This window comes from Dasypus novemcinctus, chromosome 7 (assembly GCF_030445035.2).
Source record: "Dasypus novemcinctus isolate mDasNov1 chromosome 7, mDasNov1.1.hap2, whole genome shotgun sequence".
In the NCBI taxonomy this organism is placed as follows: Eukaryota; Metazoa; Chordata; class Mammalia; order Cingulata; family Dasypodidae; genus Dasypus; species Dasypus novemcinctus.
In genome coordinates, this window is record NC_080679.1 from 71,012,339 (window position 1) to 71,032,640 (window position 20,302).

At 37.8% G+C, this 20,302-nt stretch overlaps 1 long non-coding RNA gene across 1 annotated transcript; it reads left to right on the forward strand.

The window, feature by feature from the left end:
* The first annotated feature begins 4,841 nt into the window (after positions 1-4,841).
* On the forward strand, positions 4,842-13,504 carry LOC131279184 (uncharacterized). Its single transcript, XR_009186549.2, has 2 exons — positions 4,842-4,952; positions 9,973-13,504. It is a non-coding gene; the product is annotated as an uncharacterized lncRNA (long non-coding RNA).
* The last annotated feature ends 6,798 nt before the right edge of the window (positions 13,505-20,302 follow it).

The window sequence follows — 20,302 nt, forward strand, 5'->3', positions numbered from 1 at the left end:
CTTTCTTTTGCACTGGCGGCTCTCCTTACAGGCCGCACACCTCGCGCGTGGGGCTCCCCTACGCGGGGGACACCCCTGCATGGCAGGGCACTCCTTGCGCGCATCAGCACTGCGCATGGCCAGCTCCACACGGGTCAAGGAGGCCGGGGGTTTGAACCGCGAACCTCCCATATGGTAGACGGACGCCCTAACCACTGGGCCAAGTCCGCTTCCCTGGAGTAGATATTTTAAACCTCGTTTTACAGATGAGAAAACTGAAATCTGGGACTGAGGGGCTTGTCCAAAGTCCCACAGCTGGTGAGTGGTAGAGCTGAAATTTGAACTCTTGACTGTCCAATTACACCCAGTATATTGAACAAAATCAGATAGATTTAATTTACCTGTAAAGTTTTTGATAAGTTAAATATGACTTAGAATAAATATAATAGCTGTGACAAGGTCAAGAAATGTTAGAAGATAGAAGACAGGGTCCAAGACCACAAGGATAAATACCTAACTCTTCTTCCCTTCTAGAAAAACGACAGTGTGTTGGGGCCACAGTGGAGTAGATGGCAATGATAGTCCTGTAAACTTATGGAATGAGCATCAATTGTTTGCCTGATGCATTAACTTGATGAACTAGGTTTTATTGATCACTGTGTCAGGTGGTGGTGTACAAAGGTGAGTAAGAAATAGTGCTGGCCTTTAAGAAGTTTGCAGTCTTGTGGGAGATGTAGACTGTAGACAAAAGTGCCATGGTTCAGGAATGACCAGAGATCATACTGATTGCAGAGGAGGTCCTCCAATCTAGAAAGGGGTGGGTGATAGGAGGTGAGTGGACAGAGACTTGTCTTGAGATGTAAAAATTTTAAGTGAGGCAGGCGATATGATGAAGGGTAGGGTGGAGTGTTGGGAGTTGCAGGCAGAGAGAGCAGATGGTAGAAAGGCGAGAATGTCTGAGCAAGTTCAGCTACGTTAGAGTGAAGACAGAGACCAGATCCTTCAAGGCATTTAGTGTGGGCTGAAGAGTTGTACTAAGAGGCCTTAATATGACAGCTCTGAGGAAGCGCCGGGATGCTGTTTACAGGTGAGGACAGGCCCTCTGGTGGCCATGTGGGGAGAGGATTGGAAGGAGGCCACACCGGAGGGGGTCACTTAAGGGGCTGTTGCAGGGTGGGAGGGAGATGACAAGGGCATGGTGGTGGGCGGTGGGGGGGTTAGGTGGGGTGGGGGTTTGCGAGAAGGGGACAGCTCAGGGCATCTAGGAAACCAAGGGAAGAAAGGTTTCAAGGAGGGGCACATAGTCGACAGAAGCAAATTGGTGTAGAGAAAAGGTTTTCATTGGGTTTAATGAGATGAGAAGGTCACTGGTGACTCTCCACAGAGCAGACTCCTGTGAGTGGTTTATGAAGAAGCCAGTGTGGTGAATGGAAAAGAAAGAGAATGAGCGCACCCTCTGTTAGTTCTCCTTTTCTGCTCTTTGCAGTGATTTCTCCTTCTACTTCTAACCTCTGGGTAAGAAAAGAAAAGGAATTGCGCTGTTAGTAAAAACCAGGAGATTTATCTAAAGTGGGCCTTGTTTAAGCCTCACAATGACCCTCTGAAGCAGGAATTACCGCAATCTTCATTTTACAAGTGGGCCGTAGAGGGTTTCAGAAGTTTAAACACCAGCCCAAGTTCCCACAGTTGCTCAGTGTCAGGGCTCGAATTAAAATCCAGGCCTTTCTGATCTCAGAGCTCACTTTCTAACCAGTACCTCTTCTAGAATTGAGAGTCTTCATGCTTGCTCTTTTCTCCTCTCCTCCCATGTCTGCTTGCAATCATAGAACTAATAAATTTATTTTCACCAGAACATAAATGACAGATGAAGTTTAATATGGTCTCTTTTCCTGATGTATTTTTGAGATGACCATGGGTTGTACTTATTTTACACTTTTAATGTGAAGTATAAAATACAAACAGAAAAACAAATGCAACATGAATATACAATTTGATGAAGCATTCAAAAATTGTCTGTGTCTTCCTTCTACGTCCCATTCCCCCTCCTCTCAGAGGCGACCACCAGTCTGATTTTTTATGGCATGATTCCCTTGCTTTCTCTGTAGTTTTCCCATCTGGGTTATACATCCCTAAACAATACAGTTTAGTTGTATCTGTTTTGGTACTTTATGTAAATGGAATTATGCATATTTTTCTACATCATGCTTCTTTTGCTCAAAATTGTTTTGAGAATGATGCATGTTGTATGCCATGTTAGTGCATTCATTCTCAATGCTGAATAATATTTCATTGTATGAATTTACTGTGATTTATTTGTGTAGTTTATTGTTTATGGACATGCATGTTATTTCCAGTTTTGAGATTTTATGACCAGTGTTGTACCTTTCCAGATTAAGTCATAGGCAAGAAGCTCTAAGAATGAAATCTTAAACATCTTCAGCTATTTCAGGGGAGGTGGAGAGCCCCTTTCCAAGGCCCTTGAAATGAAGCCCCACAGGTGGTTCCTGATTTGCTGACTCATGAGGCCAAGCCTGAGGACCCTGAGTAGCATTTCTAAATTAAAATGTTTAAAGGGGTCAGGTGAACTGAAAAAACAAAGAAACAGTTATTACGAGATCTCCCATTTCCCCTAGTTCTTCCACTTCATTGTTGTGATCTTAGCTAAATGCACTCAGCTTGCATATTTTCCTACATCAGTCCTTTGATCAGTAAAGTAATTTCTTTTCCTTCCTCTGTACAAGTCTTTTGATTATAGTTAGGTCATTCTTTGAAGAATAAACATGGTAAAAAAATATGGACAACCTGAATAATTTTAGTTCTATCTAAAATAATTGACTTTGCATGAGATAAAATTATATCAACTTAGTTTTTGTAAAGTGAATTACCGAAATATGATACAACCAGTAATAAGATCATGGCATATCATATATTTAATAATAACATAAAATATAAGGACAGCATAGTGTAATGATATAGAGTATAGGCTCTGGAGACAGAAAGACTGGGTTCAGTTCCCAGCTCTCCCTCTTACTGCCTGCATCCATGGGATGAATTTCTTAACCGTCCAGACTCAGCTTTTCTGAACTGTAAAGTAAGGATACCAGTAGAGCTTATTTCATAGGGTTGTTGTGAGCATGCATAAGAAAATGTATGTATAGATACTTAATACAGGGCCAGCTCAGAAAAACTAGTCATGTCAGTTCTTATTGACACATTTAGCTCATCAAAAGGGCAGAATAACTGTAGTATTTATTAACATATACTAATAGGGACAGTCATCTACTTATGTCACAGCTATTTATTCTACAAACATTTAACAAGGCTTTACTGAGGTAGAGGCTGTGGGTGACATGAAAGTACTGTTTATGGAAATAAGACACTTAGGAAATTATAAGCCAGTGGCAACATAAAATAAATTTGGAAACATAAAATAAGAAGTGACTGCTATCAATCAGAGAAAGAACTTCTGAGTAATTGTATTTTGAATTTGATATTAAACTGAGTAATAGACACAAATTTGCACAGAAGAGAATTGAAGTACTTTCATCCAGAAAACATATGTGTGAAAAGCATGGATGGGGAAATGAGGATATTAGGAATGGATGGTATTGGGGTGGAAGAAGGGAGAAAGAGTTTGTGGAGCATTTCATAAGTGGCATCTTTAAGACTTAGGCCCAAGGGCATTAATCAAAATGTATTTATCACATGGTAAAAAAAAGAATTCAATTTCATTTGGATTGGTTTGCTAAATTATAAACATATTTAGGTAAATGGCATATTATAGGAAAATGGTAATATTTCAGCAAAATAATATTTTCATATTTTCCTTTTCTTAATAAAGATATTACAATAAAGCACTTTTGCATTTCAAAGACTTAAAATTAATATAGAAGAACCAGTCTGACGTTCCTGTAAAAGAGACTTTTGAGTTTATATGTAAACTCAAAAGCTTTTTTTTTTTTTTCCTTTTTCTTTGGATAAGCCTCCTTCTCCACTGCTCCGATTGTATTTTGAAGACAATTTTATTTTATAGCTTGGCTGTAAGGATCCTAAGAATCTTATGTAACCCCACAATCTTTTGACGATTCTCCCAGCTACCAGAATCCACTAGATGGCGCCCATATCTCCTGCCGCTGGATCAAGCCGCTGGGCCCAGATCTTGGAACAGCTGTGGGTTTTTAAACAGCGGCTGGAGAGATCGATATGATCCATGTGCAGCAGCCACGTTAAGTTCTACTCCAAAATGCTATAAGCCTGGTGTTTCCTCAGGCTATTACTGAAATGGAATCACCAAAGATGGACAATGATGGTTGTGCTTTGAAGTACGAAAAAGCCTGCTAATTTGCTCTGTGAGACTTAGCGACGTACAGGCAGCAGGCAGGCATTTAGCTGCAGTTCACCGTCTATTTACCTGCAAGTGTGCTGGCGACCTAGAAGCTACTCTTTAACGCCAAAACATTGATTTAGGCAGCGACACAGCTATTTATGGGACAGGGAAAAAAAGACAAGAAAAAAGTGTATATATATATAAAAGATTATTTTAATATTAGCTTTCATGCAGCCCTAAGTCTCATTGCTATCAGACAGTTGAACACTGCTTGATATGCAAAATCGAGGATCTATTTTGATGTGGATTTCAGATTGTGGGAAATGTAGGTATTTTGTTTGTCTTTTGAATAGCACTAGACAATTCTTTTTTTCTTATATGTAAAGCTGAAGACTTTGTAACATTAGGCTATATTTTATTAATATTCTTTTTAAAAGGGTAGATTTCATCTTTACCATTTAAAGTAATGGCTAATGAATCTGGCAGCATTTTCCTGCCTTTTTCAAGTTTATGGAAGCCCATTTCTCATCATTAGGCAGAAGATGCAGAAAAGAAAAGATGAGCCTTATCTGGAGCTTGTCACAGCAACGTTTCTTAGGTGGTTAGAAAGAGGCAGCGCGATCTCGGAGAAAACGCCTGACAAAAGGTAATGGGAACTCGGTAACAGACGAAAATCCGTGCTAGATTAGGCATAACCGGCCAGGAAAAGAACCATTCTACTAACTACACGTGTGCATTTCAGCTCAGGAGCAAAAATAAGACCATGTTCTTTTGAGGCTCTTAAAAATTTTGACCTGCGCTGGCCCCAAAACCTAAGGTTTATTTGAGGCTCGCTGGAGGTGATTAGATCCGGAGGAGGCGTTTTTCCTGCAGCTGAGTTTAGGAAACTCAGCACCAGCCAAAAGCAGCTGCTTGTTGGTAGGTTCAAAGGCATGGGAGCTTCTTTAATTAAAAATCAGCAGGCTCATTTTAATTTTATCAAAATAGATTCTGTTATTTTTAAACTTCCTGCGGGATAAAAAAAGTATTCTTGTTTCCTTTTCGCTTTCTTGCTCGGCACTCGTTCCCATTGCCTTCCCCTTCGTGGTTGAGAGAGGTCAATATGGAATTTAAAAAAAATCTCCCCAGGGTTATAATTTTGATTCGCGATATGCAATAGTTCAACATAAAGATGTTTAGAAAAAACATAATTTGGGAAAATTATTGTAGTCACGGAGCCATTTCTTAAAAACTTTTTTTTCCTGATAATTTTGGTAGACTGGAATAAACAAGTGGGCATTATATTCAATTTCTGGAAGATGTTTTGCCTGGTGTTCAGTTGGCTTGTTTATTGTTTTGAAGGAGAAAAATTGATATGCATCTTAACCCGAAAGCAAAGTACTGTTTTCTAGAGTAAAAGATTTATTTTTTGTTCATTAAAATGTGGTATTTCAATATGCAACTAAGACAAACCCATTTCTAGTACGTTATTAGAAAAAAAAATCTGTGAGTGACAAAAAGGATGACTGAAAAACAGCTTATGATTAACCATATAAATCTCTAGAAGTAATATATTTTTCACCTCTGGGTGCCACTGTTCAACTGTTTCTTGTTTTTATGAGCATTTCAAAGCCTGATACTTCCTGCAGTTGTATTTGTAAAAGAATCTGTTAAAGAGACATTTCCTCTGTCTCTAGTTATCTGCTAAATAACTTTTAGGCACATGGATATATATTCAGCATGGTTATGATTGCCATTTTAATTACCAAATGATGACCAAATAACATTGAATGTTGTTTATATGGGCAATTGGCCAGGTTAAAAACCAAATTTCATCTCCAGTGGAAATGAATCTTGCATTTTACCTTTTTTGGTAGGTATTTAAGCAGAGAAAGTCATTAAAATGCAGGGAATTTTAGTTTCCATTTGTAGCCATTTATAGATATGATTTTAATTCTACACAAATATTCCAATGGAAATCAATTTTATAAAAAGGAAGTAATGAGTAGACATTGGAAGAAATTCATCAATTAAAATATAATTTTAGGAACCTTACATTGTTAACTGAGATATTATTTTTCACTTTATTTTAAAGCTTAGCTGTTGCAGTATTTCTATTTAAAAACCTCACAGAAACCTGTTTATGTATTTCAAGTCTCTTAGTTCTCAGGTGATTATTTTAATAAAAACAATAACAAGATTTGTAATTTTGCAAAATGTTTACATCATCTTTTCTTTTTACAAACTAGGTAGCGAGTTAGTATGCTATACCAAGAATCAAATGCACATGTTTGGTTCGCTTTCTAATCGCCAATTATTTATTTTAAACTTAAGGTTCATCTGAAATGCCAGGGTAAGGAGTTATAATGCCAAAGTTAATTTTGTTTTGTCATATACAAAGTAGTTAATCTAAAAATTATTGATTGATATTCTCCCTCTTTTAACTCTTTTAGGATGCAATATTTAAAGCAAAACTAATTTATCTAGGTGTTCAACAGCATAAAATTAATTCTACTGGGACTGGTCTAGGCCAGCCCTCATTATGGAACATGGTTTCTCTCTCTGAACCAGCCTGAGCCTGGATTTTACTAGCATACTTTAAAAATTAATCACAACAAAGAACTTAACTCTTGAGATGCTACAGGAGTGACCTTCACTCTTAAGTTTATTAGGCTGTTTGATAGTATCAGAAATATGTTAAAATGAGAGTGTTTTACCCTTCCTGGTGTTACCTGGGACTTTGAAGTTCAACATTTGTATTTGTGTTTACTGGAGGAATTTTAGCTTTGTGATTCATACACCAGGGTTGAAGTATGTGTTTTAAAAACCTTTCCTTAGCCTGTGTCACCATCATCATAATTGCTGACCCTGCCTTTTTTCATTTATATAAGTGGACTGTCTCTTTCCTGGGTTTGGATCATACAGCAAGTTTGACTGAATTTCTTTGCTCCAATGTCTAAATGAATCAATTGATTATTTTGGTGTTTTCATATCACATAGAGCCCAAGGATGTAACTCTTAAGCATCAGTTATTTGCTTCACCTACAGTCATAGTTGAGCATCCTTTTTTTGGTTAAATTTAATTAAAATTTTTAATTATCTTTTTTTAAAGTTAATAGATCACACAAAATGTTACATTGAAAAACATAGAGGTTCCCATATACCCTACTCCCTACCCCCACCCCATCATTTTTTAAATTGTATTTTTTTGAAGGTACATAGATCACAAAAAATGTTACAATAAAAAATATGAGGTTCCCATATACCCCACCCTCCACCCCACTCCTCCCACACCAACAACCTCTTTCATCATGACCATCCTTTTCTTTATTCTTTATTTTTTCTTTTTCTTTTCTCCTTTTTAAAAATATATGTACAAAGAATTATTGGGGAAAGGATTTTTTTAAAATGTCAATTTTCATTTAGACCTTTTTCCTATTGTATAGAAGTTTGTAAAGATTAGGCTATTTTGAACTAGAGAATGTCTTGCATTTTAAAGTTGTTTGGAGACATCTCACCAAACCTTTTTCATTAAAGTAGTCTTCCTTTTTCCAAGTGCCTCATTTTCCTTTAGAACGTAATGAAGTTGATGTACTATACATCTCGTTTGGTGGCAGGTAAGAAATATTCATTTGGTGGTTAGGAGGCCCTGTGCCCACTCTGCCACAGTGAACATGGTGGGAAACTTGAGTATGGGTAGGCAACTTTATTTTTTTTTTTTTTTTTTTTTTTTTTAAAGATTTATTGATTTATTTAATTTCCCCCCCTCCCCTGGTTGTCTGTTCTTGGTGTCTATTTGTTGCGTCTTGTTTCTTTTGTCTGCCTTTGTTTCTTTGTCCGCTTCTGTTGTCGTCAGCGGCACAGGAAGTGTGGGCGGCGCCATTCCTGGGCAGGCTGCACTTTCTTTTCACGCTGGGCGGCTTTCCTCACGGGCGCACTCCTTGCGCGTGGGGCTCCCCCACGCGGGGGACACCCTTGCGTGGCACGGCACTCCTTGAGCGCATCAGCACTGCGCATGGCCAGCTCCACACGGGTCAAGGAGGCCCGGGGTTTGAACCGCGGACCTCCCATATGGTAGACGGACGCCCTAACCACTGGGCCAAAGTCCGTTTCCCCGGGTAGGCAACTTTATATGGAAAAGCCGTGCTTTGGTCTTCAGTTAACTTTTGGCTAACACACCAACACCTTTTCCTCACCTACCACGGACAGATTTCCATTACATTAATAACCTGACTTGTTGCCTCAGTCTCACATAGAGGTAACACCAGAAGGTGTTCCAGTTATGTTGTAAAACATAATTCATCAATTTAAACTCATTTTACCTAAAATGCAATAACAATTGCTAACTTTTCCTAATTAATTATTCTAGGCTATAGTTAAACCACAATGAATAACAGATTTAATAAGTAAGCAATTAGGCAATGCAGTGGCACGGGCTCTACATAAAATTTAATTTTAAATTCACCCATATAGAGCCTATTGTTTTAAATAGGAGTAGAGGTAAGTTAAAAAAAAGTTTTGTAAAAACATAGATTGGCCAGTGAGTTTACTTTCTCTGTTAAAATAATAGTTTGACTAGAAACAGCTGCCTTGTGAAACAGAATTCTTAATCTGTAATGTGTGGATTGTGCTTCTGTTTTAAATCCATTTTAGATAGTATTTAAATCATAGATTCCCACCCCCCCATTCTTGTCAGTCTAGATTTACAAATAATGAAGTTCTATACCTTGCAGACATTTAATAAATGTTAATTTCTGCTAACAATTTAAATATAATCTCCCAACAGATGTAGCTCTTAGTTCAAATTCTTTTACACTAAATACAGGAAATTTTGGGGGAGGTTTATGATTTCTATACATGAAAGTGTGCTTAGAGGGGAACATTTTACAATTTTGGAATATCTTCATTCCCCCTCTGTAGATAATATCAGTACTACCAATGGACAATGAATAAAAAACTGCAAAAAGAATCCCCCTCATTTTTCAAAGTATTTTTAAAAATTTCGATTGGAAAATCCCCACTGAATGAATTAAAAAAAAAATTAAATGTATCCTGGGAACACGCCGTTCAGGATTTTCGAATGGGAACTTCAAACGAATTTGGTGAGGGAGTCAAGTGCGTAAGTGGAAACTTTGAGGAAACTGGCAATGAGAGACTGGAAATCAGACAGTCATTTACGTTTTACTCCACCACCCTCTGCATGTGTGAGTACAAAGCAGGGAGCTGGCACGGCTGTGAGTCAGAATTCTCCTCTCAGGAACTGAGTGGAGAGAGATTCCCAGCATCTGTTTCCTCAACTATCACCTAGAGGATACTGATGGTAAATCACAGGGAATAAAAATAGCTTCAGAAGTCTAGTTCCAAACAAATGAGATATGGTGGATATTTGATAGTGGTTTGGAGTCTCTTCTCCCAAACTCAAAATTCTTCATTAGTTAATTAATAAATATGATATTATTTTCACATTAATGAATTATGTTACTGAGATTAATCTAAATGTTGAGTGAAATTGTGACATTTATTTATCTGAGTTGAACTATTACCTATACTACAATGTATTTGATATTTAAATCTGAACCATGTAGCTGTATAAAGGTTGGCTATGACCAATAATCACAAATATTAAAGCTTTGCTTTAGATGGAATAAAACATGTATTTCTTTTTCTTCTTTTCCTATTTTTTTTAGGTACCAGGGCCGGGGATTGAACCTGGGACCTTGTATATGGGAAGCCAGCGCTCAACCACTGAACCATATTGGCTTCCCTGAGTTGGTTTTTATTATATTTGTTTGCTTGTTTCTTTTTTTCTTTTTTTCTTTAGAAGGCACTGGGAAATGAACCCGGGACCTCTCCAAAACATGTATTTCTAAGACTAAAAAATGGCAAGCTTCTTACTCCAGTGTCAATTGCCAGTAGACTAAGAGAGCTCTGCATTTGCAGGAGATGTTAAGACCAGAATCTTTTACAATTTAACACAATTTAAGATTCTTTAAGGTTATATTTCATATAGGGGAAGTGTGTTTTAGGTCTGGCTAGAATTGTAATTTAATATTAAGTTATAGCTTCAGATTTTCAACAAAAATAGCAGCTTTAATAGATGAGATTAGCAAGTGGTGAAAAGTTCAAAGCATTTAATGGAATTGATCTACTGAATTAGCATTGACAATTTTTAGTGGCTATCTTAAATATACATTATTATCATGAAAGAATTAGTCCAATTAAGCCTTTGCATTTGGAAGATGCTCAGTCTGACCTTGTTCTATTCAATATGAAAAGTGCAAAGGTCTTGGGTTTATTTAAATTTGGTGCTAAATCAATAGATTTGGGGGACCCTTCACTACTATTTGAAAAGGAGGAGAAACCCAAAGGCTCTTTATGGTGACAAATGGGTTATTAGAACAGTTACACTTTGAAAATGAAAACCATGGTCAATTAATAGAACAAAATTATATCAACAAATACATCAGAGGAATCAACAAAAATCGGGTGCAGGAATTGTGTTTTTATTACAACCATATATTCTGTGTATCTGAGCACATTAGGTACAAAGTTCATACATTTTGGAACTGAAATAACTATACTGAATTTAGTATCAGATTTTATTTAGAACATTCTGAATTCCCCCCCAAAAAAAAACCAGCTAATTTTTAAAAACTAGAAATCTATGCCAATATACATGAAGAGTGAAGTATGGGATTTTCAGGAAATCTATGTCCTATATATCCACAGTATACTTTATGTTCTATTAATACAGACATCTATGATACCTTGAACATAAATATTATGAAAATAAAATTGAGTTTTACATTTTCAGCTTAATTGTGCAAAGCTTCAGATGATGGTTGATTACTCATATTTAGCATGGAATTGTAGTCTTGGCTCTTGAAGGAGCTTGAGAGACCAGCTCCTTACTTCAGAGACTCATAAGGAAAGCTTTCTCCTGTGGAGCTGAGGAGCTAGCTCTTCTATAAAAGAATTCGGTCAAAGATATTTTAGTTTAGTGAGTATTTTTGTTTTTTGTTTGTTTGTTTCCTTTGTTACATTTTCCATTACAATATTTAATGATCCATTTCCTTAATTTTGACTTCTAACCTAAACATTTTGGGATATTTCTAATAGAAAGAGAAACCATCCTTTTTGTAAGGCTCTTCAGAATTTGAACATTGTAATTAATTTACCCCTGCCCTCTCTTCTACAAACTGAACAGTCCATTTCCCAGGTATTTTTCTCATTTATTAATCTCCCAGTTTATTTAGGTTCTCCCCTGAAGACTCAGCAAGTCATTCATATCTGTCTTTAAATCTAGACTTCTAAGGGGAGATCAGCGCTTTAGAAGGGTATCCTGAGGAAGATGGGAGGATGATCTATCTAAAATTCTTAGGGATTTACTGAAAGCCTTCTCTGTCAGGCTCTGTGCTAAGTGCTGGGAATACTGCAAAATATAAAGATCTGAAAGGAGAAAAAGACATGGCAACAAATAATGGCAACATAAGGTGGTGAGAGCTAATAAGAGTGTGAACAAAGTGTACTTGTATGTCATAGTCCTAATTCTGTTTCCATTGTCAGACCAGTTTTTTTTTTTTTTTTTTACTGACAGTGCAATGTCAATTGGTAGTCAGACTTTTTATTCAATGATTTCTAATTTTTTTAATCTCCCATGTGCCAGGTATACTTTTGGAGTACATTTTTCGTACTATGTTTAATTCTGCTCTTTGTTTCTGGTTATTTGTATAATTTTATCTTAAAATGTTATTTTTACCTTCTGAACACCTTTCTTGGGACCTCTGTCCATTGTTCAGTTCAGTGACAAAACCCATTTGTGGCCTCCTCGACTTGAATGCTTTAGGTAAAAATCTCCAGCCAGGTGGTAATTAGCTAATGCACAGTTGTCATCTCCTGGTCATATTTTCCCAGCATGTCTTATAGGACAGGATCAAAAGCCTTCCTCAAGTCAAGATAGGTTTCATCAATTAGTTTTCTGTGAACTGCCAGGCCCACCACTGCTGTGTGAGAAGATGACTGTATATCACCCAGACGAGACAAGTTCTTCATGAAGCTGTATTGGTTATTAATGATTGTATAATTGCAAATGTCCTCAAGAGTTCTGTTTTTTTGGTGCTTTTTTCAGTCTTCAGAAGTCTTCCCAGCTCTCTGAATATTACACAAAGGGAGAGATAATTTTGTAACACTCGTTCAGTGTTGTCAGATGGAAAAAAACAGAGCCTGTGGCTGTCAGAAAAGAAGTGCATGAGACCTACATTCTGGTCATAATTTTTCATATCGGCATTTGCACCTTCATAGTCAAGTACTAAACATGGCATGATATGAGCTGTTATTTGGTCACCATGGGCAAGCTTTCTCCATTCATTGATTTGGAATAAAGTATTTGGATTGATTGTAGTGAAATTGAACATGCCAGCTAGCAAAATGATAAAAACCACCTGTAATTTCCCTGTCTAGAGATTGGTATTGTTAACATTTTGCCGTACTCATGCATATGCATATGCATGTGTTCGTGTGTGTGTGTGTATTAAACATATATGTTGTTTTGTAACTTGTTTTTTTCATTTAGTACTATATGGAATTCATCTCTTCAAGGAAATGCACATTATATAACCAGAAAAATGGAACTTTTCAATACTTAATTTCATTTGTGTTCTTTTTGTTGTTCAATAACACTTCTGTAATTCCCTGAGTAAAAAGAAACCTCTCCTTCATAGACTCCTCTCTTCTGGTATTATCTATTTTTTCATTTAAGTACAGTCTTTTTTTTCTTAGTAACTGTATTCTCTTTGAGAATAGGATCTGTGCATGATTTATCCCTATGTTCCTTAAATTATAGCTGCATAGCAAATATTCATTGAGTGAATAACTAAAGGGACTTTGGTAATGGAGATTAAAATCCTATACCTTTGTGTTTTGATCTTAGTTCTACCTCTGATTTGACTTGGTAACTCAGTTTATCCAGGCGAGCAAGGAAAATAAAGCAATTTCTTATTTACATGTCATCACCAGGTTATGAAGTATGCTGCAGAAGCTAATGTATTACACAAGTGAAATTAGTTTTTTAGTATTAACTATTTTGGATGAAACTCTTTCTGATGTATTATACACTTTATTATTGTATTAATGTATTATGTCAAAAAATTATAAAGCACAAACAAAAAACCACTCATAATCCTACTACCCCAAAATAAACATTATTATTATTTTGATGTATATCTTTCTAACCTTTTTTCTACATATATCTACACATGTGAACTATGACTACAGATGTTTATCAGAATGCAGTCAGCATGGTTAGTAGCAGTGTTTCAATATTTGTACATCAATTGTAACAAATATTCCATAAACATGTAAAATGTTATTAATAGGGAAGAGTGGGAAGGGGGAGGGGTTGGGAATATGAGAATCCCCTATATTTTCTATGTGACTTTTCTGTAACCTAAAGCTTCTTTGAAGATAAAGTGAAAAAAATAAGATACTGGGGGAACATATGGACGAAATTGTCACTGTACATAAAAGAAATTGTCACTGTACATAAAAGATAACATGGTGATGAAAGACACAGTGAAAATGATTTTACTTTTATTTTTGTTATTTTATTTGTTATTTAAAAGTTGTTTTATTTCCATATCATTTTTATTTGTTTTTTTTTTTTTTTTTTGCTTTGTTTTTGGGGAGATTTTGGATCACAGACGGGTCACAACTGTGCCAGGGAAGGATCTCTGGTAGTGCAGGGTGTCGGTGATAGGGGGATGTATGGGAAATGATGCACCTGGGGCATGACTTTAAGGCATATGCATATGTTTCAGTGGTCATGGGGCATTGTCTCAGTGGGTGGAGACTCACACAATAACCAAAAGAATATTGAATTCCCATCCTGGGAAGTCATGATACATTCTCTAATAAAGCAGCAAGAATCCCCCGAGCACATGGACAGTGCCTAGCAAAGGAGAACAGACCATTGCACCAGGCCCTTGATATTGATGGTTGTTCTTATGAACCTTTTCTTGTGAAATTGAAACTTAGCCTAGTATTATATATTGCCTAAGCATTATCTCCTGAAAATCTTCTTGTTGTTTAAATGTGGCCTCTCTCTAAGTCAAACTCAGCATGACCTTCCTCGCGGCTTGGGACAAGATTCCCAGGAATGAGCCTCCCTGGCATTGAGGGATTATTACCAAATGCCAACTGGCAATGCATTTGGAAAAAGACCTGGACCAAAAGGGGAAAAATTAAATACAAATATATTTTTATGGCTATGAGATTTCAAAGTCAGTCAAGAGGTCTGCTTATACATGTCTCAGCAGGATCTCATTGACTGCCACAATAAACAGTGCCTCAAGGAATTTGGCACCCTGAAAATGAGACTTACTTTGGAATATATGCTCTCCTATATAACAGAGTTAAACTCATTTATGTTTTCCCTACACATGGCTCTTCTGTCCCTTTATTTGAACATATAATTAGCACTATACTCATTAAATATATGTCCCAGAAACTTAAATCTTCAGTTTGTTCATATGCTGGTTGAGCCCAAATCTCAGCAGAGTTGTAACACCTACTCTCCAGTTCTTTGGACTTGCTCAGGACAACTAAGAAAACGATGATGATGGACAATGCCCATCCCAAAACACAGAGAGTATCTACAACTTCATGCAAGACAGTTCCATCCATCTGCCCCTTGGGATCTAAGCCCTCAGTCAGAAACAGAGAAGGCATAACCATCGCAAAATCCTCAAAATAGAGGAATGAACAAACATAAGGAGAGAATGCAACTATGGACTAAAGTAGACTTATTGTTATTCTAGCAATGGAAGAACAAGTATCACTGATATAAAGGCAGTGGTCACCAGAGGTTCTGAGGGGAGGGAGAGGGAACAATAGGTGTAACATGGGGCATTTTTGGGACATTGGAATTGTCCTGCATGACACTGCAATGATGGATACAAGCCATTATACATTTTGTCAAAACCTATGAAGTTGTGCCATGCAAAGTGTAAACTGTAAACTGTAGACCATGGCTAGTAGCAGTGCTTCAATATGTGTTCATCAATTGTTACAAATTTACCACACTAATGAAAGATGTTGTTAATGGGGGAAAGTGGGAAATGGCACAGGGGTGGGTATATAGGAATCCCCTATATTTTTGATGTAACATTTATGTAATCTAAAGCCTCTTTAAAAAAAGATTAAAAATGTGTTCAGAACAAATTACTATTTATAACTGCTTCTCATTAATTTACAAAAATCTTTATAGAACAATAAATTAATAACTAACATTCCATGTTATGGCTGTATAGTATTCCATTACAGAAATATAGCATAATTTATTTATCCTTCCTTTACTGGACATATAAGTTGCTGTCTACTTTATATATTATACATTACAAGCAAAATTATAATGCCTTAATTCATACATCTTTGGGCACTGTCCAGGAAAGTTTTTTTTTTTAAAGACATATTTATTTATTCCCTCCCCCCCGCTTCCTTGTCTGCCCTCTGTGTCCATTCATTGTGCATTCTTCTGTGTCTGTGTGTCTTCTCTTTAGGCAGTACTGGGAACCAATCCTGGGACCTTCCAAAGTGGGAGAAAGGTGCTCAATCTTTTGCGCCACCTCACCTCCCTGGTCTGCAGCATCTCCTATGGTCTCTCTTCTGTGTCTCTTTTTGTTGTGTCATCTTCCTGCATCAGTTCGCCATGTGGGCCAGCTTGCCTTCACCAGGAGGCCCTGGGAATTAAACCCTGGACCTCCCATATAGTAGACAGGAGCCCAATTGCTTGAGCTGCATCTGCTTCCCAAGGCAAGTTTTTAAATGTCATCTTTTTAACTATCAAAAGTTGGTTAAGCTTTTAGTCCCTTTTCTTCCCATCCAAGATTTAAAAAAAAACATGCCTCATTACAATTTCTTTGGTGTATGAGATGGCTTAAAATGTAAAAATTATTATTAAATGAGGGTTTCCTATGCTGACTGATGATAATGTAATTACTTTCTCTTTCAAATTTATTTTGGAAAACTTGTTTGGCTTATTTGGTCATTTGTGGCATGAAGAATGAACTTCTTTATTAGATCTAGTCATCTAACCTAAGGAAATAGGATTCTAAATGTTCACATTTCCTGGAAGAAGTTGATGCTTAGCTATATCTTTGCATTGTGTACTGCCATAATGATGGATTTTGGTGTTACTTTGGGTCTAGTTGAGTAAATCAGAAATTGTGGGAGAAGTCCACCTGGAAGTAGCATAGTTAAACCTCCTTAAGAAAAATGACACTCATTACTACATAAGTACTTTGAAAATCAAGATCACAGTGTTTACCTGTTTTGATGGCATCATTATGCTAGATTTTAAAATAGTTTCTGGTATCTCTGAGTTGGTGTGAAGGAAACACTGAGGCCAAATTATGCCTTTCAAGAATGGATGGAAAAGAAGTTGCTACTATTTTTGCTTAAAATAAATCACTGTTAATTGGAGATTGTAGGATTTTACAATTGAGAACTAGAGAGTAAAGACAGGTCATTATTTTTATTTTAAATATATCAATGTTGTTAATAGAGATCTGTTTCTGTTCAAAAGCTGAGGAAATTACTGTTTAGTTCTGTCAAGTAGCAGCAAATAATATTAATTAAATTTGGTTGACTAGAGGGTTTTTCCTAAATAACCTTCCAAGAGAATGCGGCCCAAATTGTGATGTCTTAGAACTTAAAAAATTTAATTGGCAAAATTTCTTTATGGCTTAGTTACTTATTAAAAGCAGTATGGGGGAAGTGGACTTGGCCCAGTGGTTAGGGCATCCGTGTACCACATGGGAGGTCCCTGGTTCAAACCCCGGGGCCTCCTTGACCCGTGTGGAGCTGGCCCACGTGCAGTGCTGATGTGCGCAAGGAGTGTTGTGCCATGCAGGGGTGTCCCCCGCGTAGGGGAGCCCCACGTGCAAGGAGTGCGCCCCATAAGGAGAGCCATCCAGCACGAAAGAAAGTGCAGCCTGCCCAGGAATGGCGCCACACACACGGAGAGTTGACACAACGAGGTGACACAACAAAAAGAGACACAGATTCCCAGATTCCTGTGCTGCTGACAACAACAGAAGTGGACAAAGAAGAACACCCAGCAAGTAGACACAGAGAACAGACAACTGGGGTGAGGTGGGAGAAAAGAGAAAAAAAAAAAAGCAGTATGTTAGCAAAAAGAAATCTACAAACCCAATCTGGATTCTTGCCAAGCACCTTGGATGGTTCAGGCAAAGACAGTGGGTCTGGTTGGTGAGAACGCATTTTCTCCAATACTTCAGCAGTTGTGTGCTTGTTGGTGTGATGTATCTTAGCACACCACAAAGGAATCATCTCTAAAGCAGATGCCAGAGAGGGAAGAGGTAGGAGGCAAGGAGGGAAGAAAAGAACCATGGTTAAGCAATGCAGTCTGAAGAGAAAGGTGAGAGGCATATGAGCCTTTGGCCAGAGTTGAGGTAAATTCATCTCCTACAAAAGGGCATTGTGGGATCTTTGGGGCCCCACAGAGCCAACAGTGCTTCTGCTTATAGTTTTCATTGGGGAGATGCTCATGTGGTAAACAGAGTTGGACTTGGGTTTATCTACCTTCGAAGGAGGATACATTCACCTTGCTTGCATCAGAGAACTGATCACTCTAGAGAGCCAGTGCACAGGAGGATGACTGTGGAGTGGAGGGAGACCTGCAGGATGGGAAGCGGGTTGACTGGGGTCCTGATGCCAGCGTGGCCACTCGCTGGCCGTGTGGTCTTGCAAGTTCCTTGATCAAGCTATACTAAGTTTCATCCGATGAAACACAAGGCGTTTGGTATTGACCACCAGAACAATGATTTTTGTGCTCCCTCCCAGATTTGGGGCATCCCGGTATCACAAAGCCTGAATTCCTAGGGCCTGGAGTTTTGTGTGCTCTGGGTAACCATAGAACAGCAACTAAAGAAAACCTGTCTTGAGGCTGATACTTTACATCACCGTGATGCTTGAGAGGGCCCTAGCTTGCTATTAATCCTGAGTTTTTTTAAAAAAAGCTTCTTTTGATATGTTGGTACATTTTTTGGGGTACATTTTATTCCTTCATAAATTCTTTAGCTCTTCTTGTATATGTCTAAGCAGCACATATGTCTTGTGAACCTTTTTATTCCTTGGAATTTCAGTAGGGAGAAGTGCTATCAGTCAATATTTGAAGTTGATGACGCATTCTGATAAGAAATGAGTTACTTTTGTTCTTGATCTGCCTCTCGAGTTACCAAGAAACTAAGAAAATTTTCCTAATGCAGTCATCAGGAAACTACCTATAAATAAATAAATGTCTTGCTATTTGGTTTCATGAAATACGATTCTCAGCTAACTTGATCCTTTACCTTTTTACCATTGGAATTAAGGTATTTATAACTCCCAGAAAACAGTGTCCTTTCTATAACAGAATGATGAGTTATTTATTTAAAAAAGCCAAGCTAGTGTGAGCAATTCTATTAAAGAAATGCTTTCCTATTTGAGAAATTTGGAAAGCTATGTTTCTTTATTTGCTTATGTAAAAATGGTTGAGTAATCATTTGTTTGTGGGTTGGTATGGATACAGAAATGCTTATTATGAAAAATTCTGCTATTGGTTGCAGGTTCTCCTTGATCCAACTCAGCATGTTGGGATGGCCAGAATCTTGTTCAGATTCCTCAATATTCCCAAAAGATATTACCATTTTGAGCACTAATGCCTATGGATCCATTTCAGCCAACTGGAAATGCTGAGTTTCAGGTCACTGTCCAGAAGTACTTGGTGCTCAACTCCTATAAGTTTAGGGCAGGGGTTGGCAAACTTTTTGTGAAAAGGGACAGAGTAAATATTTTTGGCTTTGTGGACCAAATGATCACTGTGGCAACTACCAACCTCTGCTATGTAGTACAAAAGCAGTCACAGACAATATGTAAATAAATTAGTGTGGCTATGTTCCAATAAAACTTTATATACAGACCCTGTAACTTAAAGTTCATTTAATTTTCATGGGTCATGAAAACTTATTCTTCTTTTGAATTTTTTCAACCATTAATAAGATGGGAAATCTATTCTTACCTCATGGGTCACAAAGAAACAAACATTAGGATAGATTTGGCCTGCAGGCCCATTTGCTAAATCCTGGTTTAGAGAGTTGACGTTATAAAAGACACAACTAATAATTTGTGGCTGACAGTGTTAAATGTACCTGTTTGCTCTTTCTTCTGGCACATGGATTAGACTATATTTCCAGTCTCCTTTATAGTTAGGACTGGCCATGTGACTAATTTCCACCCATGGAACGTGAGCAGATGCCATGCATTGTTCCTTCCAGGCCTGGCCATCAAAACCTCCCCTGCATGGTCCTCTGTGTTCACTTTCCTTGTGTTGAATGTGCTGTGGAGCTTTAAGACAGAAGGAGCTTGAGCCTGTTTGGCTTTACATGAGGGAGAAATAAACGTCTATTTTGTTACACTACTAAGATAATGAGCATTTATCTGTTACATCTGCTAGTTCTACCATTTCTAATATCCCATTCATTCTTCCCGATGTTTTTTTTTTTAATTTATTTTTATTTATTTCTCTCCCCTTCCCCTCCCCGTTGTCTAATCTGTGTCCATTTGCTGTGTGTTCTTCTGCAACTGCTTGCATTATCAGGCGGCACTGGGAAACTGCATCTCTTTTTGTTGCGTCATTTTGCAGCATCAGCTCTCCTTGTGTGCGGTGCCACACCTGGGCAGGTTGCACTTTTTTCACGCCAGGTGGCTCTCCTTGTGGGGCGCACTCCTTGCACGTGGGACACCCCTACACAGGGATACTCCTGCATGGCACAGTACTCCTTGCGCAGCAGCATTGCACGTGGGCCAGCTCACCACACAGGCCAGGAGGCCCTGGGTATCGAACCCTGGACCCTCCATATGGTAGGCAGATGCTTTATCAGTTGAGCCATGTCCACTTTCCTTCCCACTGTTTTTGATTTGATTCTTTTTTTAAAAATTTCTCTCCCCTTCCCTGCCCCA